The sequence below is a fragment of the Ranitomeya imitator genome, chromosome 6 (assembly GCF_032444005.1).
Source record: "Ranitomeya imitator isolate aRanImi1 chromosome 6, aRanImi1.pri, whole genome shotgun sequence".
Taxonomy (NCBI): Eukaryota; Metazoa; Chordata; class Amphibia; order Anura; family Dendrobatidae; genus Ranitomeya; species Ranitomeya imitator.
This window is the reverse complement of record NC_091287.1, coordinates 564,226,363-564,253,686: the sequence shown is the minus strand read 5'-3', so window position 1 is coordinate 564,253,686 and position 27,324 is coordinate 564,226,363. Positions and strand designations below refer to the sequence as shown.

General features: G+C 53.9%; 1 pseudogene; it reads left to right on the top strand.

Moving 5' to 3' along the window:
- The first annotated feature begins 24,901 nt into the window (after window positions 1-24,901).
- Window positions 24,902-27,324, top strand: part of LOC138643502 (zinc finger protein 850-like) — a 76,151-nt pseudogene continuing 73,728 nt past the window's right edge.

The following is a 27,324-nucleotide window of genomic DNA, read 5'->3' as shown; positions in this document are numbered from 1 at the left end:
CCTGCCCGCGAGGGCTCACATTCTACAAGGGATGGATGATGATACAGGAGGAGGACCCTGCCCGCGAGGGCTCACAATCTACAATTGATGGATGAGGATACAGGAGGGGAGAGGACCCTGCCCGCGAGGGCTTACAATCTACAAGCGATGGGTGAGGATACAGGAGGAGTGAGGACCCTGCCCGCGAGGGCTCACAATCTACAAGGGGTGGGTGAGGATACAGGAGGAGAGAGGACCCTGCCCGCGAGGGCTCACAATCTACAAGGGATGGGTGAGGATACAGGAGGAGTGAGGACCCTGCCCGCGAGGGCTCACAATCTACAAGGGGTGGGTGAGGATACAGGAGGAGAGAGGACCCTGCCCGCGAGGGCTCACAATCTACAAGGGATGGGTGAGGATACAGGAGGAGAGAGGACTCTGCCCGCGAGGGCTCACAATCTACAAAGGATGGGTGAGGATACAGGAGGAGAGAGGACCCTGCCCGCGAGGGCTCACAATCTACAAGGGATGGGTGAGGATACAGGAGGAGAGAGGACCCTGCCCGCGAGGGCTCACAATCTACAAAGGATGGATGAGGATACAGGAGGAGTGAGGACCCTGCCCGTGAAGGCTCACAATCTGCAAGGGATAGGTGAGGATACAGGAGAGAGGACCCTGCCCGCGAGGGCTCACAATCTACAAGGGATGGGTAAGGATACAGTAGGAGAGAAGACCCTGCCCGCGAGGGCTCACAATCTACAAGGGATGGGTGAGGATACAGGAGGAGAGAGGAACCTGCCCACGAGGGCTCACAGTCTGCAGGGGATGGGTAAGGATATAGGAGGAGGGAGGACCCTGCCCGCGAGGGCTCACAATCTACAAGGGATGGGTGAGAATACAGGAGGAGAGAGGACCCTGCCCGCGAGGGCTCACAATCTACAAGGGATGGGTGAGGATACAGGAGAGAGGACCCTGCCCGCGAGGGCTCACAATCTACAAGGGATGGGTAAGGATACAGTAGGAGAGAAGACCCTGCCCGCGAGGGCTCACAATCTACAAGGGATGGGTGAGGATACAGGAGGAGAGAGGACCCTGCCCGCGAGGGCTTACAATCTACAAGCGATGGGTGAGGATACAGGAGGAGTGAGGACCCTGCCCGCGAGGGCTCACAATCTACAAGGGGTGGGTGAGGATACAGGAGGAGAGAGGACCCTGCCCGCGAGGGCTCACAATCTACAAGGGATGGGTGAGGATACAGGAGGAGTGAGGACCCTGCCCGCGAGGGCTCACAATCTACAAGGGGTGGGTGAGGATACAGGAGGAGAGAGGAACCTGCCCGCGAGGGCTCACAATCTACAAGGGATGGGTGAGGATACAGGAGGAGAGAGGACTCTGCCCGCGAGGGCTCACAATCTACAAAGGATGGGTGAGGATACAGGAGGAGAGAGGACCCTGCCCGCGAGGGCTCACAATCTACAAGGGATAGGTGAGGATACAGGAGAGAGGACCCTGCCCGCGAGGCCTCACAATCTACAAGGGATGGGTGAGGATACAGGAGGAGAGAGGACCCTGCCCGCGAGGGCTCACAATCTACAAGGGATGGCTGAGGATACAGGAGGAGAGAGGACCCTGCCCGCGAGGGCTCACAATCTACAAGGGATGGGTGAGGATACAGTAGGAGAGAGGACCCTGCCCGCGAGGGCTCACAATCTACAAGGGATGGGTGAGGATACAGGAGGAGAGAGGACCCTGCCCGCGAGGGCTCACAGTCTGCAGGGGATGGGTAAGGATATAGGAGGAGGGAGGACCCTGCCCGCGAGGGCTCACAATCTACAAGGGATGGGTGAGAATACAGGAGGAGAGAGGACCCTGCCCGCGAGGGCTCACAATCTACAAGGGATGGGTGAGGATACAGGAGAGAGGACCCTGCCCGCGAGGTCTCAGAATCTACAAGGGATGGATGAGGATACAGGAGAGAGGACCCTGCCCGCGAGGTCTCAGAATCTACAAGGGATGGATGAGGATACAGGAGGAGAGAGGACCCTGCCCGCGAGGGCTCACAATCTACAAGAGATGGGTGAGGATACAGGAGGAGAGAGGACCCTGCCCGTGAGGGCTCACAATCTACAAGGGATGGGTGAGAATACAGGAGGAGAGAGGACCCTGCCCGCGAGGGCTCACAATCTACAAGGGATGGGTGAGGATACAGGAGAGAGGACCCTGCCCGCGAGGTCTCAGAATCTACAAGGGATGGATGAGGATACAGGAGGAGAGAGGACCCTGCCCGCGAGGGCTCACAATCTACAAGCGATGGGTGAGGATACAGGAGGAGAGAGGACCCTGCCCGCGAGGGCTCACAATCTACAAGGGATGGATGAGGATACAGGAGGAGAGAGGACCCTGCCCGCGAGGGCTCACAATCTACAAGCGATGGGTGAGGATACAGGAGGAGAGAGGACCCTGCCCGCGAGAGCTCACAATCTACAAGGCATGGGTGAGGATACAGAAGGAGAGAGGACCCTGCCCGCGAGGGCTCACAATCTACAAGGGATGGGTGAGGATACAGGAGGAGTGAGGACCCTGCCCGCGAGGGCTCACAATCTACAAGGGATGGGTGAGGATACAGGAGGAGAGAGGACCCTGCCCACGAGGGCTCACAATCTACAAGGGATGGGTGAGAATACAGGAGGAGAGAGGACCCTGCCCGCGAGGGCTCACAATCTACAAGGGATGGGTGAGGATACAGGAGGAGTGAGGACCCTGCCCGCGAGGGCTCACAATCTACAAGGGATGGGTGAGGATACAGGAGGAGAAAGGACCCTGTCCGCGAGGGCTCACAATCTACAAGAGATGGGTTAGGATACAGGAGGAGTGAGGACCCTGCCCGCGAGGGCTCACATTCTACAAGGGATGGGTGAGGATACAGGAGGAGAGAGGACCCTGCCCGCGAGGGCTCACAATCTACAAGGGATGGATGATGATACAGGAGGAGAGAGGACCCTGCCCGCGAGGGCTCACAATCTACAAGGGATGGGTAAGGATACAGTAGGAGAGAGGACCCTGCCCACGAGGGCTCACAATCTACCAGGGATGGGTGAGAATACAGGAGGAGAGAGGAACCTGCCCACGAGGGCTCACAGTCTGCAGGGGATGGGTAAGGATATAGGAGGAGGGAGGACCCTGCCCGCGAGGGCTCACAATCTACAAGGGATGGGTGAGAATACAGGAGGAGAGAGGACCTGCCCGCGAGGGCTCACAATCTACAAGGGATGGATGCGGATACAGGAGGAGTGAGGACCCTGCCCGCGAGGGCTCACAATCTACAAGGGATGGATGAGGATAAATGAGGAGTGAGGACCCTGCCCGCGAGGGCTCACAATCTACAAGGGATGGATGAGGATACAGGAGGAGTGAGGACCCTGCCCGCGAGGGCTCACAATCTACAAGGGATGGATGAGGATACAGGAAGAGTGTGGACCCTGCCCGCGAGGGCTCACAATCTACAAGGGATAGGTGAGGATACAGGAGAGAGGACCCTGCCCGCGAGGGCTCACAATCTACAAGGGATGGGTGAGGATACAGGAGGAGAGAGGACCCTGCCCGCGAGGGCTCACAATCTACAAGGGATGGGTGAGGATACAGGAGGAGAGAGGACCCTGACCGCGAGGGCTCACAATCTACAAGGGATGGGTGAGGATACAGGAGAGAGGACCCTGCCCGCGAGGGCTCACAATCTACAAGGGATGGATGAGAATACAGGAGGAGAGAGGACCCTGCCGCGAGGGCTCACAATCTACAAGGGATTGGTGAGGATACAGGAGGAGAGAGGACCCTGCCCGCGAGGGCTCACAATCTACAAGGGATGTGTGAGGATACAGGAGGAGAGAGGACCCTGCCCGCGAGGGCTCACAATCTACAAGGGATGGATGAGGATACAGGAGGAGTGAGGACCCTGCCCGCGAGGGCTCACAATCTACAAGGGATGGATGAGGATACAGGAGGAGTGAGGACCCTGCCCGCGAGGGCTCACAATCTACAAGGGATGGATGAGGATACAGGAGGAGTGAGGACCCTGCCCGCGAGGGCTCACAATCTACAAGGGATGGATGAGGATACAGGAGGAGTGTGGACCCTGCCCGCGAGGGCTCACAATCTACAAGGGATAGGTGAGGATACAGGAGAGAGGACCCTGCCCGCGAGGCCTCACAATCTACAAGGGATGGGTGAGGATACAGGAGGAGAGAGGACCCTGCCCGCGAGGGCTCACAATCTACAAGGGATGGCTGAGGATACAGGAGGAGAGAGGACCCTGCCCGCGAGGGCTCACAATCTACAAGGGATGGGTGAGGATACAGTAGGAGAGAGGACCCTGCCCGCGAGGGCTCACAATCTACAAGGGATGGGTGAGGATACAGGAGGAGAGAGGACCCTGCCCGCGAGGGCTCACAGTCTGCAGGGGATGGGTAAGGATATAGGAGGAGGGAGGACCCTGCCCGCGAGGGCTCACAATCTACAAGGGATGGGTGAGAATACAGGAGGAGAGAGGACCCTGCCCGCGAAGGCTCACAATCTACAAGGGATGGGTGAGGATACAGGAGAGAGGACCCTGCCCGCGAGGGCTCACAATCTACAAGGGATGGGTGAGAATAAAGAAGGAGAGAGGACCCTGCCTGCGAAGGCTCACAATCTACAAGAGATGGGTGAGGATACAGGAGGAGAGAGGACCCTGCCCGTGAGGGCTCACAATCTACAAGGGATGGGTGAGAATACAGGAGGAGAGAGGACCCTGCCCGCGAGGGCTCACAATCTACAAGGGATGGGTGAGGATACAGGAGAGAGGACCCTGCCCGCGAGGTCTCAGAATCTACAAGGGATGGATGAGGATACAGGAGGAGAGAGGACCCTGCCCGCGAGGGCTCACAATCTACAAGCGATGGGTGAGGATACAGGAGGAGAGAGGACCCTGCCCGCGAGGGCTCACAATCTACAAGGGATGGATGAGGATACAGGAGGAGAGAGGACCCTGCCCGCGAGGGCTCACAATCTACAAGCGATGGGTGAGGATACAGGAGGAGAGAGGACCCTGCCCGCGAGAGCTCACAATCTACAAGGGATGGGTGAGGATACAGGAGGAGAGAGGACCCTGCCCGCGAGGGCTCACAATCTACAAGGGATGGGTGAGGATACAGGAGGAGTGAGGACCCTGCCCGCGAGGGCTCACAATCTACAAGGGATGGGTGAGAATACAGGAGGAGAGAGGACCCTGCCCGCGAGGGCTCACAATCTACAAGGGATGGGTGAGGATACAGGAGGAGTGAGGACCCTGCCCGCGAGGGCTCACAATCTACAAGGGATGGGTGAGGATACAGGAGGAGAAAGGACCCTGCCCGCGAGGGCTCACAATCTACAAGAGATGGGTTAGGATACAGGAGGAGTGAGGACCCTGCCCGCGAGGGCTCACATTCTACAAGGGATGGGTGAGGATACAGGAGGAGAGAGGACCCTGCCCGCGAGGGCTCACAATCTACAAGGGATGGATGATGATACAGGAGGAGAGAGGACCCTGCCCGCGAGGGCTCACAATCTACAAGCGATGGGTGAGGATACAGGAGGAGAGAGGACCCTGCCCGCGAGGTTTCACAATCTACAAGGGATGGGTGAGGATACAGGAGGAGAGAGGACCCTGCCCGCGAGGGTTCACAATCTACAAGGGATGGGTGAGGATACAGGAGGAGTGAGGACCCTGCCCGCGAGGGCTCACAATCTACAAGGGATGGGTGAGGATACAGGAGTGAGGACCCTGCCCGCGAGGGCTCACATTCTACAAGGGATGGATGAGGATACAGGAGGAGGACCCTGCCCGCGAGGGCTCACAATCTACAAGGGATGCATGAGGATACAGGAGGAGAGAGGACCCTGCCCGAGAGGGCTCACAATCTACAAGCGATGGGTGAGGATACAGGAGGAGAGAGGGCCCTGCCCGCGAGGGCTCACAATCTACAAGGGATGGGTGAGGATACAGGAGGAGAGAGGACCCTGCCCGCGAGGGCTCACAATCTACAAGGGATGTGTGAGGATACAGGAGGAGAGAGGACCCTGCCCGCGAGGGCTCACAATCTACAAGGGATGGGTGAGGATACAGGAGGAAAGAGGAACCTGCCCGCGAGGGCTCACAATCTACAAGGGATGGGTGAGGATACAGGAGAGAGGACCCTGCCCGCGAGGGCTCACAATCTACAAGGGATGGATGAGGATACAGGAGGAGAGAGGACCCTGCCCGCGAGGGCTCACAATCTACAAGCGATGGGTGAGGATACAGGAGGAGAGAGGACCCTGCCCGCGAGGGCTCACAATCTACAAGGGATGGGTAAGGATACAGTAGGAGAGAGGACCCTGCCCACGAGGGCTCACAATCTACCAGGGATGGGTGAGAATACAGGAGGAGAGAGGAACCTGCCCACGAGGGCTCACAGTCTGCAGGGGATGGGTAAGGATATAGGAGGAGGGAGGACCCTGCCCGCGAGGGCTCACAATCTACAAGGGATGGGTGAGAATACAGGAGGAGAGAGGACCTGCCCGCGAGGGCTCACAATCTACAAGGGATGGATGCGGATACAGGAGGAGTGAGGACCCTGCCCGCGAGGGCTCACAATCTACAAGGGATGGATGAGGATAAATGAGGAGTGAGGACCCTGCCCGCGAGGGCTCACAATCTACAAGGGATGGATGAGGATACAGGAGGAGTGAGGACCCTGCCCGCGAGGGCTCACAATCTACAAGGGATGGATGAGGATACAGGAAGAGTGTGGACCCTGCCCGCGAGGGCTCACAATCTACAAGGGATAGGTGAGGATACAGGAGAGAGGACCCTGCCCGCGAGGGCTCACAATCTACAAGGGATGGGTGAGGATACAGGAGGAGAGAGGACCCTGCCCGCGAGGGCTCACAATCTACAAGGGATGGGTGAGGATACAGGAGGAGAGAGGACCCTGACCGCGAGGGCTCACAATCTACAAGGGATGGGTGAGGATACAGGAGAGAGGACCCTGCCCGCGAGGGCTCACAATCTACAAGGGATGGATGAGAATACAGGAGGAGAGAGGACCCTGCCGCGAGGGCTCACAATCTACAAGGGATTGGTGAGGATACAGGAGGAGAGAGGACCCTGCCCGCGAGGGCTCACAATCTACAAGGGATGTGTGAGGATACAGGAGGAGAGAGGACCCTGCCCGCGAGGGCTCACAATCTACAAGGGATGGATGAGGATACAGGAGGAGTGAGGACCCTGCCCGCGAGGGCTCACAATCTACAAGGGATGGATGAGGATACAGGAGGAGTGAGGACCCTGCCCGCGAGGGCTCACAATCTACAAGGGATGGATGAGGATACAGGAGGAGTGAGGACCCTGCCCGCGAGGGCTCACAATCTACAAGGGATGGATGAGGATACAGGAGGAGTGTGGACCCTGCCCGCGAGGGCTCACAATCTACAAGGGATAGGTGAGGATACAGGAGAGAGGACCCTGCCCGCGAGGCCTCACAATCTACAAGGGATGGGTGAGGATACAGGAGGAGAGAGGACCCTGCCCGCGAGGGCTCACAATCTACAAGGGATGGCTGAGGATACAGGAGGAGAGAGGACCCTGCCCGCGAGGGCTCACAATCTACAAGGGATGGGTGAGGATACAGTAGGAGAGAGGACCCTGCCCGCGAGGGCTCACAATCTACAAGGGATGGGTGAGGATACAGGAGGAGAGAGGACCCTGCCCGCGAGGGCTCACAGTCTGCAGGGGATGGGTAAGGATATAGGAGGAGGGAGGACCCTGCCCGCGAGGGCTCACAATCTACAAGGGATGGGTGAGAATACAGGAGGAGAGAGGACCCTGCCCGCGAAGGCTCACAATCTACAAGGGATGGGTGAGGATACAGGAGAGAGGACCCTGCCCGCGAGGGCTCACAATCTACAAGGGATGGGTGAGAATAAAGAAGGAGAGAGGACCCTGCCTGCGAAGGCTCACAATCTACAAGAGATGGGTGAGGATACAGGAGGAGAGAGGACCCTGCCCGTGAGGGCTCACAATCTACAAGGGATGGGTGAGAATACAGGAGGAGAGAGGACCCTGCCCGCGAGGGCTCACAATCTACAAGGGATGGGTGAGGATACAGGAGAGAGGACCCTGCCCGCGAGGTCTCAGAATCTACAAGGGATGGATGAGGATACAGGAGGAGAGAGGACCCTGCCCGCGAGGGCTCACAATCTACAAGCGATGGGTGAGGATACAGGAGGAGAGAGGACCCTGCCCGCGAGGGCTCACAATCTACAAGGGATGGATGAGGATACAGGAGGAGAGAGGACCCTGCCCGCGAGGGCTCACAATCTACAAGCGATGGGTGAGGATACAGGAGGAGAGAGGACCCTGCCCGCGAGAGCTCACAATCTACAAGGGATGGGTGAGGATACAGGAGGAGAGAGGACCCTGCCCGCGAGGGCTCACAATCTACAAGGGATGGGTGAGGATACAGGAGGAGTGAGGACCCTGCCCGCGAGGGCTCACAATCTACAAGGGATGGGTGAGAATACAGGAGGAGAGAGGACCCTGCCCGCGAGGGCTCACAATCTACAAGGGATGGGTGAGGATACAGGAGGAGTGAGGACCCTGCCCGCGAGGGCTCACAATCTACAAGGGATGGGTGAGGATACAGGAGGAGAAAGGACCCTGCCCGCGAGGGCTCACAATCTACAAGAGATGGGTTAGGATACAGGAGGAGTGAGGACCCTGCCCGCGAGGGCTCACATTCTACAAGGGATGGGTGAGGATACAGGAGGAGAGAGGACCCTGCCCGCGAGGGCTCACAATCTACAAGGGATGGATGATGATACAGGAGGAGAGAGGACCCTGCCCGCGAGGGCTCACAATCTACAAGCGATGGGTGAGGATACAGGAGGAGAGAGGACCCTGCCCGCGAGGTTTCACAATCTACAAGGGATGGGTGAGGATACAGGAGGAGAGAGGACCCTGCCCGCGAGGGTTCACAATCTACAAGGGATGGGTGAGGATACAGGAGGAGTGAGGACCCTGCCCGCGAGGGCTCACAATCTACAAGGGATGGGTGAGGATACAGGAGTGAGGACCCTGCCCGCGAGGGCTCACATTCTACAAGGGATGGATGAGGATACAGGAGGAGGACCCTGCCCGCGAGGGCTCACAATCTACAAGGGATGCATGAGGATACAGGAGGAGAGAGGACCCTGCCCGAGAGGGCTCACAATCTACAAGCGATGGGTGAGGATACAGGAGGAGAGAGGGCCCTGCCCGCGAGGGCTCACAATCTACAAGGGATGGGTGAGGATACAGGAGGAGAGAGGACCCTGCCCGCGAGGGCTCACAATCTACAAGGGATGTGTGAGGATACAGGAGGAGAGAGGACCCTGCCCGCGAGGGCTCACAATCTACAAGGGATGGGTGAGGATACAGGAGGAAAGAGGAACCTGCCCGCGAGGGCTCACAATCTACAAGGGATGGGTGAGGATACAGGAGAGAGGACCCTGCCCGCGAGGGCTCACAATCTACAAGGGATGGATGAGGATACAGGAGGAGAGAGGACCCTGCCCGCGAGGGCTCACAATCTACAAGCGATGGGTGAGGATACAGGAGGAGAGAGGACCCTGCCCGCGAGGGCTCACAATCTACAAGGGATGGGTGAGGATACAGGAGGAGAGAGGACCCTGCCCGCGAGGGCTCACAATCTACAAGGGATGGGTGAGGATACAGGAGGAGTGAGGACCCTGCCCGCGAGGGCTCACAATCTACAAGGGATGGGTGAGGATACAGGAGGAGAGGACCCTGCCCGCGAGGGCTCACAATCTACAAGGGATGGGTGAGAATACAGGAGGAGAGAGGACCCTGCCCGCGAGGGCTCACAATCTACAAGGGATGGGTGAGGATACAGGAGGAGTGAGGACCCTGCCCGCGAGGGCTCACAATCTAAAAGGGATGGGTGAGGATACAGGAGGAGAGAGGACCCTGCCCGCGAGGGCTCACAATCTACAAGGGATGGGTGAGGATACAGGAGGAGTGAGGACCCTGCCCACGAGGGCTCACATTCTACAAGGGATGGGTGAGGATACAGGAGGAGAGAGGACCCTGCCCGCGAGGGCTCACAATCTACAAGGGATGGATGAGGATACAGGAGGAGAGAGGACCCTGCCAGCGAGGGCTCACAATCTACAAGCGATGGGTGAGGATACAGGAGGAGAGAGGACCCTGCCCGCGAGGGCTCACAATCTACAAGGGATGGGTGAGGATACAGGAGGAGAGAGGACCCTGCCCGCGAGGGCTCACAATCTACAAGCGATGAGTGAGGATACAGGAGGAGTGAGGACCCTGCCCGCGAGGGCTCACAATCTACAAGGGATGGGTGAGGATACAGGAGGAGAGAGGACCCTGCCCGCGAGGGCTCACAATCTACAAGGGATGGGTGAGGATACAGGAGGAGTGAGGACCCTGCCCGCGAGGGCTCACATTCTACAAGGGATGGATGAGGATACAGGAGGAGGACCCTGCCCGCGAGGGCTCACAATCTACAAGGGATGGATGAGGATACAGGAGGAGAGAGGACCCTGCCCACGATGGCTCACAATCTACAAGGGATGGGTGAGAATACAGGAGGAGAGAGGACCCTGACCGCGAGGGCTCACAATCTACAAGGGATGGGTGAGGATACAGGAGGAGAGAGGACCCTGCCCACGAGGGCTCACATTCTACAAGGGATGGATGAGGATACATGAGGAGGACCCTGCCCGCGAGGGCTCACAATCTACAAGGGATGGGTGAGGATACAGGATGGGAGAGGACCCTGCCCGCGAGGGCTCACATTCTACAAGGGATGGATGAGGATACAGGAGGAGAGAGGACCCTGCCCGCGAGGGCTCACATTCTACAAGGGATGGATGAGGATACAGGAGGAGGAACCTGCCCGCGAGGGCTCACAATCTACAAGGGATGGATGAGGATACAGGAGGGGAGAGGACCCTGCCCGCGAGGGCTCACATTCTACAAGGGATGGATGATGATACAGGAGGAGGACCCTGCCCGCGAGGGCTCACAATCTACAATTGATGGATGAGGATACAGGAGGGGAGAGGACCCTGCCCGCGAGGGCTTACAATCTACAAGCGATGGGTGAGGATACAGGAGGAGTGAGGACCCTGCCCGCGAGGGCTCACAATCTACAAGGGGTGGGTGAGGATACAGGAGGAGAGAGGACCCTGCCCGCGAGGGCTCACAATCTACAAGGGATGGGTGAGGATACAGGAGGAGTGAGGACCCTGCCCGCGAGGGCTCACAATCTACAAGGGGTGGGTGAGGATACAGGAGGAGAGAGGACCCTGCCCGCGAGGGCTCACAATCTACAAGGGATGGGTGAGGATACAGGAGGAGAGAGGACTCTGCCCGCGAGGGCTCACAATCTACAAAGGATGGGTGAGGATACAGGAGGACAGAGGACCCTGCCCGCGAGGGCTCACAATCTACAAGGGATGGGTGAGGATACAGGAGGAGAGAGGACCCTGCCCGCGAGGGCTCACAATCTACAAGGGATGGATGAGGATACAGGAGGAGTGAGGACCCTGCCCGTGAAGGCTCACAATCTGCAAGGGATAGGTGAGGATACAGGAGAGAGGACCCTGCCCGCGAGGGCTCACAATCTACAAGGGATGGGTAAGGATACAGTAGGAGAGAAGACCCTGCCCGCGAGGGCTCACAATCTACAAGGGATGGGTGAGGATACAGGAGGAGAGAGGAACCTGCCCACGAGGGCTCACAGTCTGCAGGGGATGGGTAAGGATATAGGAGGAGGGAGGACCCTGCCCATGAGGGCTCACAATCTACAACGGATGGGTGAGAATACAGGAGGAGAGAGGACCCTGCCCGCGAGGGCTCACTATCTACAAGGGATGGATGAGGATACAGGAGGAGTGAGGACCCTGCCCGCGAGGGCTCACAATCTACAAGGGATGGGTGAGGATACAGGAGGAGAGAGGACCCTGCCCGCGAGGGCTCACAATCTACAAGGGATGGGTGAGGATACAGGAGGAGAGAGGACCCTGCCCGCGAGGGCTCACAATCTACAAGGGATGGGTGAGGATACAGGAGGAGAGAGGACCCTGCCTGCGAGGGCTCACAATCTACAAGGGATGGGTGAGGATACAGGAGGAGAGAGGACCCTGCCCGCGAGGGCTCACAATCTACAAGGGATGAGTGAGGATACAGGAGGAGAGAGCACCCTGCCCGCGAGGGCTCACAGTCTACAAGGGATGGGTGAGGATACAGGAGGAGAGAGGACCCTGCCCGCGAGGGCTCACAATCTACAAGGGATGGGTGAGGATACAGGAGGAGAGAGGACCCTGCCCGCGAGGGCTCACAATCTACAAGGGATGGGTGAGGATACAGGAGGAGAGAGGACCCTGCCCGCGAGGGCTCACAATCTACAAGGGATGGGTGAGAATACAGGAGGAGAGAGGACCCTGCCCTCGAGGGCTCACAATCTACAAGGGATGGGTGAGGATACAGGAGAGAGGACCCTGCCCGCGAGGGCTCACAATCTACAAGGGATGGATGAGGATACAGGAGGAGAGAGGACCCTGCCCGCGAGGGCTCACAATATACAAGCGATGGGTGAGGATACAGGAGGAGAGAGGACCCTGCCCGCGAGAGCTCACAATCTACAAGGGATGGGTGAGGATACAGTAGGAGAGAGGACCCTGCCTGTGAGGGCTCAAAATCAACAAGGGATGGGTGAGGATACAGGAGGAGAGAGGACCCTGCCCGCGAGGGCTCACAATCTACAAGGGATGGGTGAGAATACAGGAGAAGAGAGGACCCTGCCCGCGAGAGCTCACAATCTACAAGGGATGGGTGAGGATACAGGAGGAGAGAGGACCCTGCCCGCGAGGGCTCACAATCTACAAGCGATGGTGTTGTGAATTCTGTGGCTGAATTTACTCCTGTGGTCACAAGTGGTACTGCAGCCTCTGGGCTTCCTCCCTCAGGTGTTCTGGTGAGCTCGTTGGCTGCCTTGTTATTTAACTCCGCCTGATTCTGTCTTCCTTGCTCCTTGTCAATGTTCCAGTGTTGGATCTGAGCTCCTGGATCTTTCCTGTGGCCTGCTGCTCTGCTTAGATAAGTGCTTCTTTGCTTTTGTTGCTGTTTTTTCTGTCCAGCTTGTCTATTCGTTTTTGCTGGAAGCTCTGAGACGCAAAGGGTGTACCGCTGTGCCGTTAGTTCGGCACGGTGGGTCTTTTTGCCCCCTTTGCGTGGTGTTTGCTTTAGGGTTTTTTGTAGACTGCATAGTTCTCTTTGCTATCCTCGCTCTATCTAGAATATCGGGCCTCACTTTGCTGAATCTATTTCATCCCTACGTTTTGTCTTTTCATCTTGCTAACAGTCATTATATGTGGGGGGCTGCCTTTTCCTTTGGGGTATTTCTCTGAGGCAAGTCAGGCTTGTATTTCTATCTTCAGGCTATTCAGCTCCTCAGGCTGTGCCGAGTTGCATAGGTAGTGACAGGCGCAATCCACAGCTGCCTTTAGTTGTGTTAGGATAGGTTCAGGTATTGCGGTCTACAGAGATTCCACGTCTCAGAGCTCGTTCTATTGTTTTTGGGTTATTGTCAGATCACTGTATGTGCTCTGATTGCTGCACACTGTGTTACTGGATTGCCTGCATAACAGTACAATGAGCCAATCTAATGATTCTCAATAGAGGGAAAAAAGAAGTTCTGACATCATTTTTTTTTCTCAGCTCTGTGTTCAGTCTTTTTTTTCCCCTAGACATTAGGGTGCTTCAGGACACAGCTGTGGACATGGATATTCAGGCTCTGTGCTCTTCAATGGATAATCTCGTTATAAATGTACAAAAGATTCAAGATACAATTGATCAGAAATCTATGCTAGAACCAAGAATTCCTATTCCTGATTTGTTTTTTGGTGATAGAAATAAGTTTCTGAGCTTCAAAAATAATTGTAAGTTATTTCTGGCCTTGAAACCTCATTCTTCTGGTAATTCAGTTCAACAGGTTTTGATTATTATTTCTTTTTTGCGCGGCGACCCTCAGGACTGGGCATACTGTTATGCAGGCAATCCAGTAACACAGTGTGCAGCAATCAGAGCACATACAGTGATCTGACAATAACCCAAAAACAATAGAACGAGCTCTGAGACGTGGAATCTCTGTAGACCGCAATACCTGAACCTATCCTAACACAACTAAAGGCAGCTGTGGATTGCGCCTGTCACTACCTATGCAACTCGGCACAGCCTGAGGAGCTGACTAGCCTGAAGATAGAAATACAAGCCTGACTTGCCTCAGAGAAATACCCCAAAGGAAAAGGCAGCCACCCACATATAATGACTGTTAGCAAGATGAAAAGACAAAACGTAGGGATGAAATAGATTCAGCAAAGTGAGGCCCGATATTCTAGATAGAGCGAGGATAGCAAAGAGAACTATGCAGTCTACAAAAAACCCTAAAGCAAAAACCACGCAAAGGGGGCAAAAAGACCCACCGTGCCGAACTAACGGCACAGCGGTACACCCTTTGCGTCTCAGAGCTTCCAGCAAAAACGAATAGACAAGCTGGACAGAAAAAACAGCAACAAAAGCAAAGAAGCACTTATCTAAGCAGAGCAGCAGGCCACAGGAAAGATCCAGGAGCTCAGATCCAACACTGGAACATTGACAAGGAGCAAGGAAGACAGAATCAGGCAGAGTTAAATAACAAGGCAGCCAACGAGCTCACCAGAACACCTGAGGGAGGAAGCCCAGAGGCTGCAGTACCACTTGTGACCACAGGAGTAAATTCAGCCACAGAATTCACAACAGGATGGGTGAGGATACAGGAGGAGAGAGGACCCTGCCCGCTAGGGCTCAGTCTACAAGGGATGGATGAGGATACAGGAGGAGAGAGGACCCTGCCCGCGAGGGCTCACAATCTACAAGGGATGGGTGAGGATACAGGAGGAGAGAGGACCCTGCCCGCGAGGGCTCACAATCTACAAGGGATGGGTGAGGATACAGGAGGAGAGAGGACCCTGCCCGCGAGGGCTCACAATCTACAAGGGATGGGTGAGGATACAGGAGGAGAGAGGACCCTGCCCGCGAGGGCTCACAATCTACAAGGGATGGGTGAGGATACAGGAGGAGAGAGGACCCTGCCTGCGAGGGCTCACAATCTACAAGGGATGGGTGAGGATACAGGAGGAGAGAGGACCCTGCCCGCGAGGGCTCACAATCTACAAGGGATGGTTGAGGATACAGGAGGAGAGAGGACCCTGCCCGCGAGGGCTCACAATCTACAAGGGATGAGTGAGGATACAGGAGGAGAGAGCACCCTGCCCGCGAGGGCTCACAGTCTACAAGGGATGGGTGAGGATACAGGAGGAGAGAGGACCCTGCCCGCGAGGGCTCACAATCTACAAGGGATGGGTGAGGATACAGGAGGAGAGAGGACCCTGCCCGCGAGGGCTCACAATCTACAAGGGATGGGTGAGGATACAGGAGGAGAGAGGACCCTGTGTTATGTTTGCTAATGACAGGTGTTATGAAGGCAATCCAGAAACACAGTGTGCTTAGCGATCAGAGCGCACACAGTGATCTGACAAATACCCAAAAATACAAGAACGAGCTCTGAGACGTGGAAACTCTGTAGACTGCACACCTGATCCTATCCTAAACACAACTAAAAGCGGCTGTGGATTGCGCCTAACAACTACCTAGGCAACTCGGCACAGCCTAAGAAACTAGCTAGCCTGAAGATAGAAAAATAGGCCTGACTTGCCCCAGAGAAATTCCCCAAAGGAAAAGGCAGCCCCCCACATATAATGACTGTGAGTAAGATGAAAAGACAAAACGTAGGGATGAAATAGATTCAGCAAAGTGGGGCCCGATATTCTAGGACAGAGCGAGGACAGTAAAGAGAACTTTGCAGTCTACAAAAAACCCTAAAGCAAAACCACGCAAAGGGGGCAAAAAAAAACCACCGTGCCGAACTAACGGCACGGCGGTACACCCTTTGCGTCTCAGAGCTTCCAGCAAAACAAAAGACAAGCTGGACAGAAAAAAAGCAACAAAAAAGCAAAAAGCACTTAGCTATACAGAGCAGCAGGTCACAGGAACAATCAGGAGAAGCTCAGATCCAACACTGAAACATTGACAAGGAGCAAGGATAGCAGCATCAGGCGGAGTTAAGTAATGAAGCAGTTAACGAGCTCACCAGAACACCTGAGGGAGGAAGCTCAGAATCTGCAGTACCATTTGTGACCACAGGAGTGAATTCAGCCACAGAATTCACAACAGTACCCCCCCCTTGAGGAGGGGTCACCGAACCCTCACCAGAGCCCCCAGGCCGACCAGGATGAGCCGCATGAATGGCACGAACAAGATCGGAAGCATGAACATCAGAGGCAAAAACCCAGGAATTATCTTCCTGAGCATAACCCTTCCATTTAACCAGATACTGGAGTTTCCGTCTAGAAACACGAGAATCCAAAATCTTCTCCACAATATACTCCAATTCCCCCTCCACCAAAACCGGGGCAGGAGGCTCAACAGATGGAACCATAGGTGCCACGTATCTCCGCAACAACGACCTATGGAATACATTATGTATGGAAAAGGAGTCTGGGAGGGTCAAACGAAAAGACACAGGATTGAGAACCTCAGAAATCCTATACGGACCAATAAAACGAGGTTTAAATTTAGGAGAGGAAACCTTCATAGGAATATGACGAGAAGATAACCAAACCAGATCCCCAACACGAAGTCGGGGACCCACACGGCGTCTGCGATTAGCGAAAAGTTGAGCTTTCTCCTGGGACAAGATCAAATTGTCCACTACCTGAGTCCAGATCTGCTGCAACCTATCCACCACAGAATCCACACCAGGACAGTCCGAAGACTCAACCTGTCCTGAAGAGAAACGAGGATGGAACCCAGAATTGCAAAAAAATGGAGAAACCAAGGTAGCCGAGCTGGCCCGATTATTAAGGGCGAACTCAGCCAACGGCAAAAAGGACACCCAATCATCCTGGTCTGCAGAAACAAAACATCTCAGATATGTTTCCAAGGTCTGATTGGTTCGTTCGGTCTGGCCATTAGTCTGAGGATGGAAAGCCGAGGAAAAGGATAGGTCAATGCCCATCCTACCACAAAAGCCTCGCCAAAACCTTGAAACAAACTGGGAACCTCTGTCAGAAACAATATTCTCAGGAATGCCATGCAACCGAACCACATGCTGAAAGAACAAAGGTACCAAATCAGAGGAGGAAGGCAATTTAGCCAAGGGCACCAGATGGACCATTTTAGAAAAGCGATCACAGACCACCCAAATGACTGACATCTTTTGAGAAACGGGAAGGTCAGAAATGAAATCCATCGAAATATGTGTCCAAGGCCTCTTTGGGACCGGCAAGGGCAAAAGCAACCCACTGGCACGAGAACAGCAGGGCTTAGCCCTAGCACAAATCCCACAGGACTGCACAAAAGTACGCACATCCCGTGACAGAGATGGCCACCAGAAGGATCTAGCCACTAACTCTCTGGTACCAAAGATTCCAGGATGACCAGCCAACACCGAACAATGAAGTTCAGATATAAGTTTATTAGTCCACCTATCAGGGATGAACAGTTTCTCTGCTGGACAACGATCAGGTTTATTCGCCTGAAATTTTTGCAGCACCCGCCGCAAATCAGGGGTGATGGCAGACACAATGACTCCTTCCTTGAGGATACCCGCTGGCTCAGATAAACCCGGAGAGTCGGGCACAAAACTCCTAGACAGAGCATCCGCCTTCACATTTTTAGAGCCCGGAAGGTACGAAATCACAAAGTCGAAGCGGGCAAAAAATAACGACCAACGGGCCTGTCTAGGATTCAAGCGCTTGGCAGACTCGAGATAAGTCAAGTTCTTATGATCAGTCAATACCACCACGCGATGCTTAGCTCCTTCAAGCCAATGACGCCACTCCTCGAATGCCCACTTCATGGCCAGCAACTCTCGATTGCCCACATCATAATTACGCTCAGCGGGCGAAAACTTCCTGGAAAAGAAAGCACATGGTTTCATCACTGAGCAATCAGAACCTCTCTGTGACAAAACCGCCCCTGCTCCAATCTCAGAAGCATCAACCTCGACCTGGAACGGAAGAGAAACATCTGGCTGACACAACACAGGGGCAGAACAAAAATGACGCTTCAACTCCTGAAAAGCTTCCACAGCAGCAGAAGACCAATTAAAAAAATCAGCACCCTTCTTGGTCAAATCGGTCAATGGTTTGGCAATGCTAGAAAAATAAACAGATGAAGCGACGATAAAAATTAGCAAAGCCCAGGAACTTTTGCAGACTTTTCAGAGATGTCGGCTGAATCCAATCCTGGATGGCTTGGACCTTAACCGGATCCATCTCGATAGTAGAAGGGGTAAAGATGAACCCCAAAAATGAAACTTTCTGCACACCGAAGAGACACTTTGATCCCTTCACAAACAAAGAGTTAGCACGCAGGACCTGAAAAACCATTCTGACCTGCTTCACATGAGACTCCCAATCATCTGAGAAGATCAAAATGTCATCCAAGTAAACAATCAGGAATTTATCCAGATACTCACGGAAGATGTCATGCATAAAAGACTGAAACACAGATGGAGCATTGGCAAGTCCGAACGGCATCACTAGATACTCAAAATGACCCTCGGGCGTATTGAATGCAGTTTTCCATTCATCTCCTTGCCTGATTCTCACCAGATTATACGCACCATGAAGATCTATCTTAGTGAACCAACTAGCCCCCTTAATCCGAGCAAACAAGTCAGATAACAATGGCAAGGGATACTGAAATTTAACAGTGATCTTATTAAGAAGGCGGTAATCAATACACGGTCTCAGCGAACCATCCTTCTTGGCTACAAAGAAGAACCCTGCTCCCAGTGGTGATGACGATGGGCGAATATGTCCCTTCTCCAGGGATTCCTTCACATAACTGCGCATAGCGGCGTGTTCGGGCACGGATAAATTAAATAATCGACCTTTAGGGAATTTACTACCAGGAATCAAATTGATAGCACAATCACAATCCCTATGCGGAGGTAGAGCATCGGACTTGGGCTCTTCAAATACATCCTGATAATCAGACAAGAACTCTGGGACCTCAGAAGGGGTGGATGACGAAATCGACAAAAATGGAACATCACCATGTACCCCCTGACAACCCCAGCTGGATACCGACATGGAATTCCAATCCAATACTGGATTATGGGTTTGTAGCCATGGCAACCCCAACACGACCACATCATGCAGATTATGCAACACCAGAAAGCGAATAACTTCCTGATGTGCAGGAGCCATGCACATGGTCAGCTGGGCCCAGTATTGAGGTTTATTCTTGGCCAAAGGTGTAGCATCAATTCCTCTCAATGGAATAGGACACCGCAAAGGCTCCAAGAAAAACCCACAACGTTTAGCATAATCCAAATCCATCAGATTCAGGGCAGCGCCCGAATCCACAAACGCCATGACAGAAAACGACGACAAAGAGCATATCAAGGTAATGGACAGAAGGAATTTGGACTGTACAGTACCAATGACGGCAGACCTAGCGGACCGCTTAGTGCGCTTAGGACAATCAGAAATAGCATGAGTGGAATCACCACAGTAGAAACACAGACCATTCAGACGTCTGTATTCTTGCCGTTCAACTCTAGTCATAGTCCTATCGCACTGCATAGGCTCAGGTTTAACCTCAGGCAGTACCGCCAAATGGTGCACAGATTTACGCTCGCGCAAGCATCGACCGATCTGAATGGCCAAAGACAAAGACTCATTCAAACCAGCAGGCATAGGAAATCCCACCATGACATCCTTAAGAGCCTCAGAGAGACCCTTTCTGAACAAAGCTGCCAGCGCAGATTCATTCCACTGAGTGAGTACTGACCATTTCCTAAATTTCTGACAATATACTTCTATATCATCCTGACCCTGGCACAAAGCCAGCAAATTTTTCTCAGCCTGATCCACTGAATTAGGCTCATCGTACAGCAATCCGAGCGCCAGGAAAAACGCATCGACACTACTCAATGCAGGGTCTCCTGGCGCAAGAGAAAATGCCCAGTCTTGAGGGTCGCCGCGCAAAAAAGAAATAATAATCAAAACCTGTTGAATAGGATTACCAGAAGAATGAGGTTTCAAGGCCAGAAATAGCTTACAATTATTTTTGAAACTTAGAAACTTAGTTCTATCTCCAAAAAACAAATCAGGAATAGGAATTCTTGGTTCTAACCTAGATTTCTGATCAATAGTATCTTGAATTTTTTGTACATTTATAACGAGATTATCCATTGAAGAGCACAGACCCTGAATATCCATGTCCACACCTGTGTCCAGAATCACCCAAATGTCTAGGGGAAAAAAAAAAAGTGAACACAGAGCAGAAGAAAAAAAAAAAAAAAAAAAAATGATGTCAGAACTTTTTCTTTCCCTCTATTGAGAATCATTAGTTGGCTCCTTGTACTGTTATGTTTGCTAATGACAGGTGTTATGAAGACAATCCAGAAACACAGTGTGCTTAGCGATCAGAGCGCACACAGTGATCTGACAAATACCCAAAAATACAAGAACGAGCTCTGAGACGTGGAAACTCTGTAGACTGCACACCTGATCCTATCCTAAACACAACTAAAAGCGGCTGTGGATTGCGCCTAACAACTACCTAGGCAACTCGGCACAGCCTAAGAAACTAGCTAGCCTGAAGATAGAAAAATAGGCCTGACTTGCCCCAGAGAAATTCCCCAAAGGAAAAGGCAGCCCCCCACATATAATGACTGTGAGTAAGATGAAAAGACAAAACGTAGGGATGAAATAGATTCAGCAAAGTGGGGCCCGATATTCTAGGACAGAGCGAGGACAGTAAAGAGAACTTTGCAGTCTACAAAAAACCCTAAAGCAAAACCACGCAAAGGGGGCAAAAAAAACCCACCGTGCCGAACTAACGGCACGGCGGTACACCCTTTGCGTCTCAGAGCTTCCAGCAAAACAAAAGACAAGCTGGACAGAAAAAAAGCAACAAAAAAGCAAAAAGCACTTAGCTATACAGAGCAGCAGGTCACAGGAACAATCAGGAGAAGCTCAGATCCAACACTGAAACATTGACAAGGAGCAAGGATAGCAGCATCAGGCGGAGTTAAGTAATGAAGCAGTTAACGAGCTCACCAGAACACCTGAGGGAGGAAGCTCAGAAGCTGCAGTACCACTTGTGACCACAGGAGTGAATTCAGCCACAGAATTCACAACAACCCTGCCCGCGAGGGCTCACAATCTACAAGGGATGAGTGAGGATACAGGAGGAGAGAGGACCCTGCCCGCGAGGGCTCACAATCTACAAGGGATGGGTGAGGATACAGGAGGAGAGAGGACCGTGCCCGCGAGCGCTCAGTCTACAAGGGATGGATGAGGATACAGGAGGAGAGAGGACCCTGCCCGCGAGGCCTCACAATCTACAAGGGATGGGTGAGGATACAGGAGGAGAGAGGACCCTGCCCGCGAGGGCTCACAATCTACAAGGGATGGGTGAGGATACAGGAGGAGGGAGGACCCTGCCCGCGAGGGCTCACAATCTACAAGGGATGGGTGAGGATACAGGAGGAGAGAGGACCCTGCCCGCGAGGGTTCACAATCTACAAGGGATGGATGAGGATACAGGAGGAGAGAGGACCCTGCCCGCGAGGGCTCACAATCTACAAGGGATGGGTGAGGATACAGGAGGAGAGAGGACCCTGCCCGCGAGGGCTCACAATCTACAAGGGATGGGTGAGGATACAGGAGGAGAGAGGACCCTGCCCGCGAGGGCTCACAATCTACAAGGGATGGGTGAGGATACAGGAGGAGGGAGGACCCTGCCCGCGAGGGCTCACAATCTACAAGGGATGGGTGAGGATACAGGAGGAGAGAGGACCCTGCCCGCGAGGGCTCACAATCTACAAGGGATGGATGAGGATACAGGAGGAGAGAGGACCCTGCCCGCGAGGGCTCACAATCTACAAGGGATGGGTGAGGATACAGGAGGAGAGAGGACCCTGCCCGCGAGGGCTCACAATCTACAAGGAATGGGTGAGGATACAGGAGGAGACAGGACCCTGCCCGCGAGGGCTCACAATCTACAAGGGATGGGTGAGAATACAGGAGGAGAGAGGACCCTGCCCGCGAGGGCTCACAATCTACAAGGGATGGGTGAGGATACAGGAGGAGAGAGGACCCTGCTCGCGAGGGCTCACAATCTACAAGGGATGGGTGAGAATACAGGAGGAGAGAGGACCCTGCCCGCGAGGGCTCACAATCTACAAGGGATGGGTGAGGATACAGGAGGAGAGAGGACCCTGCCCGCGAGGGCTCACAATCTACAAGTGATGGGTGAGGATACAGGAAGAGAGAGGACCCTGCTCGCGAGGGCTCACAATCTACAAGGAATGGGTGAGGATACAGGAGGAGAGAGGACTCTGCCCGCGAGGGCTCACAATCTACAAGGGATGGGTGAGGATACAGGAGGAGAGAGGACCCTGCCCGCGAGGGCTCACAATCTACAAGGGATGGGTGAGGATACAGGAGGAGAGAGGACCCTGCTCGCGAGGGCTCACAATCTACAAGGGATGGGTGAGGATACAGGAGGAGAGAGGACCCTGCCCGCGAGGGCTCACAATCTACAAGGGATGGGTGAGGATACAGGAGGAGAGAGGACCCTGCCCGCAAGGGCTCACAATCTACAAGGGATGGGTGAGGATACAGGAGGAGAGAGGACCCTGCCCGTGAAGGCTCACAATCTACAAGGGATAGGTGAGGATACAGGAGAGAGGACTCTGCCCGCGAGGGCTCACAATCTACAAGGGATGGGTGAGGATACAGGAGGAGAGAGGACCCTGCCCGCGAGGGTCACAATCTACAAGGGATGGGTGAGGATACAGGAGGAGAGAGGACCCTGCCCGTGAAGGCTCACAATCTACAAGGGATGAGTGAGGATACAGGAGGAGAGAGGACCCTGCCCGTGAAGGCTCACAATCTACAAGGGATAGGTGAGGATACAGGAGAGAGGACTCTGCCCGCGAGGGCTCACAATCTACAAGGGATGGGTGAGGATACAGGAGAGAGGACCCTGCCCGCGAGGGCTCACAATCTACAAGGGATGAGTGAGGATACAGGAGGAGAGAGGACCGTGCCCGCGAGGGCTCACAATCTACAAGGGATAGGTGAGGATACAGGAGGAGAGAGGACCGTGCCCGCGAGGGCTCACAATCTACAAGGGATGGGTGAGGAAACAGGAGGAGAGAGGACCCTGCCCGTGAAGGCTCACAATCTACAAGGGATAGGTGAGGATACAGGAGAGAGGACTCTGCCCGCGAGGGTCACAATCTACAAGGGATGGGTGAGGATACAGGAGGAGAGAGGACCCTGCCCGTGAAGGCTCACAATCTACAAGGGATGAGTGAGGATACAGGAGGAGAGAGGACCCTGCCCGTGAAGGCTCACAATCTACAAGGGATAGGTGAGGATACAGGAGAGAGGACTCTGCCCGCGAGGGCTCACAATCTACAAGGGATGGGTGAGGATACAGGAGGAGAGAGGACCGTGCCCGCGAGGGCTCACAATCTACAAGGGATGGGTGAGGATACAGGAGGAGAGAGGACCCTGCCCGCGAGGGCTCACAATCTACAAGGGATGGGTGAGGATACAGGAGGAGAGAGGACCCTGCCCGCGAGGGCTCACAATCTACAAGGGATGAGTGAGGATACAGGAGGAGAGAGGACCCTGCCCGTGAAGGCTCACAATCTACAAGGGATAGGTGAGGATACAGGAGAGAGGACTCTGCCCGCGAGGGCTCACAATCTACAAGGGATGGGTGAGGATACAGGAGGAGAGAGGACCGTGCCCGCGAGGGCTCACAATCTACAAGGGATGGGTGAGGATACAGGAGGAGAGAGGACCCTGCCCGCGAGGGCTCACAATCTACAAGGGATGGGTGAGGATACAGGAGGAGAGGGGACCCTGCCCGCGAGGGCTCACAGTCTACAAGGGATGGGTGAGAATACAATAGGTGAGGATACAGGAGGAGAGAGGACCCTGCCCGCGAGGGCTCACAATCTACAAGGGATGGGTGAGGATATAGGAGGAGAGAGGACCCTGCCCGCGAGGGCTCACAATCTACAAGGGATGGGTGAGGATACAGGAGAGAGGATCCTGCCCGCGAGGTCAGTCCTTAACACACAAAGAGGATAGAACAGCTGGGCGGTCACTGACAGGAGGGCACCAGGGGTGAACGGGGGCAACACTAGGGGGTGATTGGGGCTATTTTTCTCTCGCTCTTCTGGCAGATTAGATGAGTGGGGGGGGGGGTAAGTGAAAACTACAAGTGTCAGCATGTTCAGGCCGTGATATCAGAGAAAATAATGGGTAAAAAACACAAGAACTACAACTCCCAGCATGCTCCGAGTCTCATGTCTGCTCTATTCTTCATCCATCTCTGCACACAGCACAAGAACCCCGCCCCTTGGAGTCACATGACATAATCATATGTCCTTCAGGCACCACTTATGCTTTCCTCAGGTAAACTCCGCCCTCCCATCCTAATCACGTGACCGTGACATCATCACAGGTCCTTCACCACTGCAATCTGCCAGCTACAGAGTGTGGACTGAACAGCTGCCCTCCTCCCGGCTCTTCTGCTTCACTGCTCTTGGGCTTTTCTGCTCCCCGGCTCTTCACCTCCCCGGCTCTTCTGCTCTTCACCTCCCCGGCTCTTCTGCTCTTCACCTCCCCGGCTCTTCTGCTCTTCACCTCCCCGGCTCTTCTGCTCTTCACCTCCCCGGCTCTTCACCTCCCTGGCTCTTCTGCTCTTCACCTCTTTTGCTTTTCTGCTCCCCGGCTCTTCACCTCCCCGGCTCTTCTGCTCTTCACCTCTTTTGCTTTTCTGCTCCCCGGCTCTTCACCTCCCCTGCTCTTCTGCTCTTCACCTCCCCGGCTCTTCTGCTCTTCACCTCCCCGGCTCTTCTGCTCTTCACCTCCCCGGCTCTTCTGCTCTTCACCTCCCCGGCTCTTCTGCTCTTCACCTCTTTTGCTTTTCTGCTCCCCGGCTCTTCTGCTCTTCACCTCTTTTGCTTTTCTGCTCCCCGGCTCTTCACCTCCCCTGCTCTTCTGCTCTTCACCTCCCCGGCTCTTCTGCTCTTCACCTCCCCGGCTCTTCTGCTCTTCACCTCCCCGGCTCTTCTGCTCTTCACCTCCCCGGCTCTTCTGCTCTTCACCTCCCCGGCTCTTCTGCTCTTCACCTCTTTTGCTTTTCTGCTCCCCGACTCTTCACCTCCCCCGCTCTTCTGCTCCCTAACTCTTTTGCTCTTCTGCTTCTCGGCTCTTCTGCTTTTGTTTTTTCTTCTGGTTAATTTGAGAAAAACAGTAGGAAAAAGGTAACAAAACGCCTCGTGAGAATCCAGCCATAAGGTAAGATTACACAAGGGGTTGTTTGGGGGAAATTTTGCTGCATTTTTGCCACAGCTTCTGTAAATGGCAAATTATTATTTAGATAGAAGGACATTTATTATAAGTATCAAATACCTGTGGAAGGGAACTGCTCTACTACCTATCAGGGAACAGTTACTCCCTCCCCATAGAACAGTGCACTGATCATTAGGAGACTGATCATTAGGAGACTGATCATTAGGAGACTGATCATTAGGAGACGGATCACCAGGGCCGCCATCGATCCCAAGAATGGGGCCTTGTATGACACGTCCACTCCATTCACCGTCCCTCAGACTATGGACAATAACCAATTCTTTAAATCAGATTTTTCTGTTGATAGAAATATTGCAATCTTCACATTGACATTAGAAACATTTTCAGTGGTCTCATTATCATCGCAAACAGGATTACATGAGCTGAAAATCATCACAGACAGAATAATGCAGGATCCACCATTCACAATAGGTGATGTCACAGCTCACCTCCTCCTCCTGTACAATGACTGATAACACCTCTATATACAGTAGATAACACAGGATCCACCATACACAATAGGTGATATCACAGCTCACCTCCTCCTGTACAATGACTGATAACACCTCTATATACAGTAGATAACTGTTATGCTGTGCTATCAGGCAACACAGTGTGCAGTAATCAGCGCACATACAGTGATATGGCAATAACCCAAAAACAATAGAACAAGCTCTGAGACGTGGAATCTCTGCAGACTGCAATACCTGAACCTATCCTCACACAACTAAAGGCAGCAGTGGATTGCGCCTAACACTACCTATGCAACTCGGCACTGCCTGAGGAGCTGACTAGCCTGAAGATAGAAATACAAGCCTGACTTGCCTCAGAGAAATACCCCAAAGGAATAGGCAGCCCCCCACATATAATGACTGTTAGCAAGATGAAAAGACAAAACGTAGGAATGAAATAGATTCAGCAAAGTGAGGCCCGATATTCTAGACAGAGCGAGGATAGCAAAGAGAACTATGCAGTCTACAAAAAACCCTAAAGCAGAACCACGCAAAGGGGGGCAAAAAGACCCACCGTGCCGAACTAACAGCACGGCGGTGCACCCTTTGCGTCTCAGAGCTTCCAGCAAAAGAGAATAGCACAGCTGGACAGAAAAAACGGAAACAAAAACAAAGTAACACTTATCTAGCAGAGCAGCAGGCCACAGGAAAGATGCAGTAGCTCAGATCCAACACTGGAACATTGACAAGGAGCAAGGAAGACAGAATCAGGTGGAGTTAAATAGCAAGGCAGCCAACGAGCTCACCAAAACACCTGAGGGAGGAAGCCCAGAGGCTGCAATACCACTTGTGACCACAGGAGTGAATTCAGCCACAGAATTCACAACAGTACCCCCCCCTTGAGGAGGGGTCACTGAACCCTCACCAGAACCCCCAGGCCGACCAGGATGAGCCACATGAAAGGCACGAACAAGATCTGGGGCATGGACATCAGAGGCAAAAACCCAGGAATTATCCTCCTGAGCATAACCCTTCCATTTGACCAGATACTGGAGTTTCCGTCTAGAGACACGAGAATCCAAAATTTTCTCCACAATATACTCCAATTCCCCCTCCACCAAAACAGGGGCAGGAGGCTCCACAGATGGAACCATAGGTGCCACGTATCTTCTCAACAACGACCTATGGAATACATTATGTATGGAAAAGGAGTCTGGGAGGGTCAAACGAAAAGACACAGGATTGAGAACCTCAGAAATCCTATACGGACCAATAAAACGAGGTTTAAATTTAGGAGAGGAAACCTTCATAG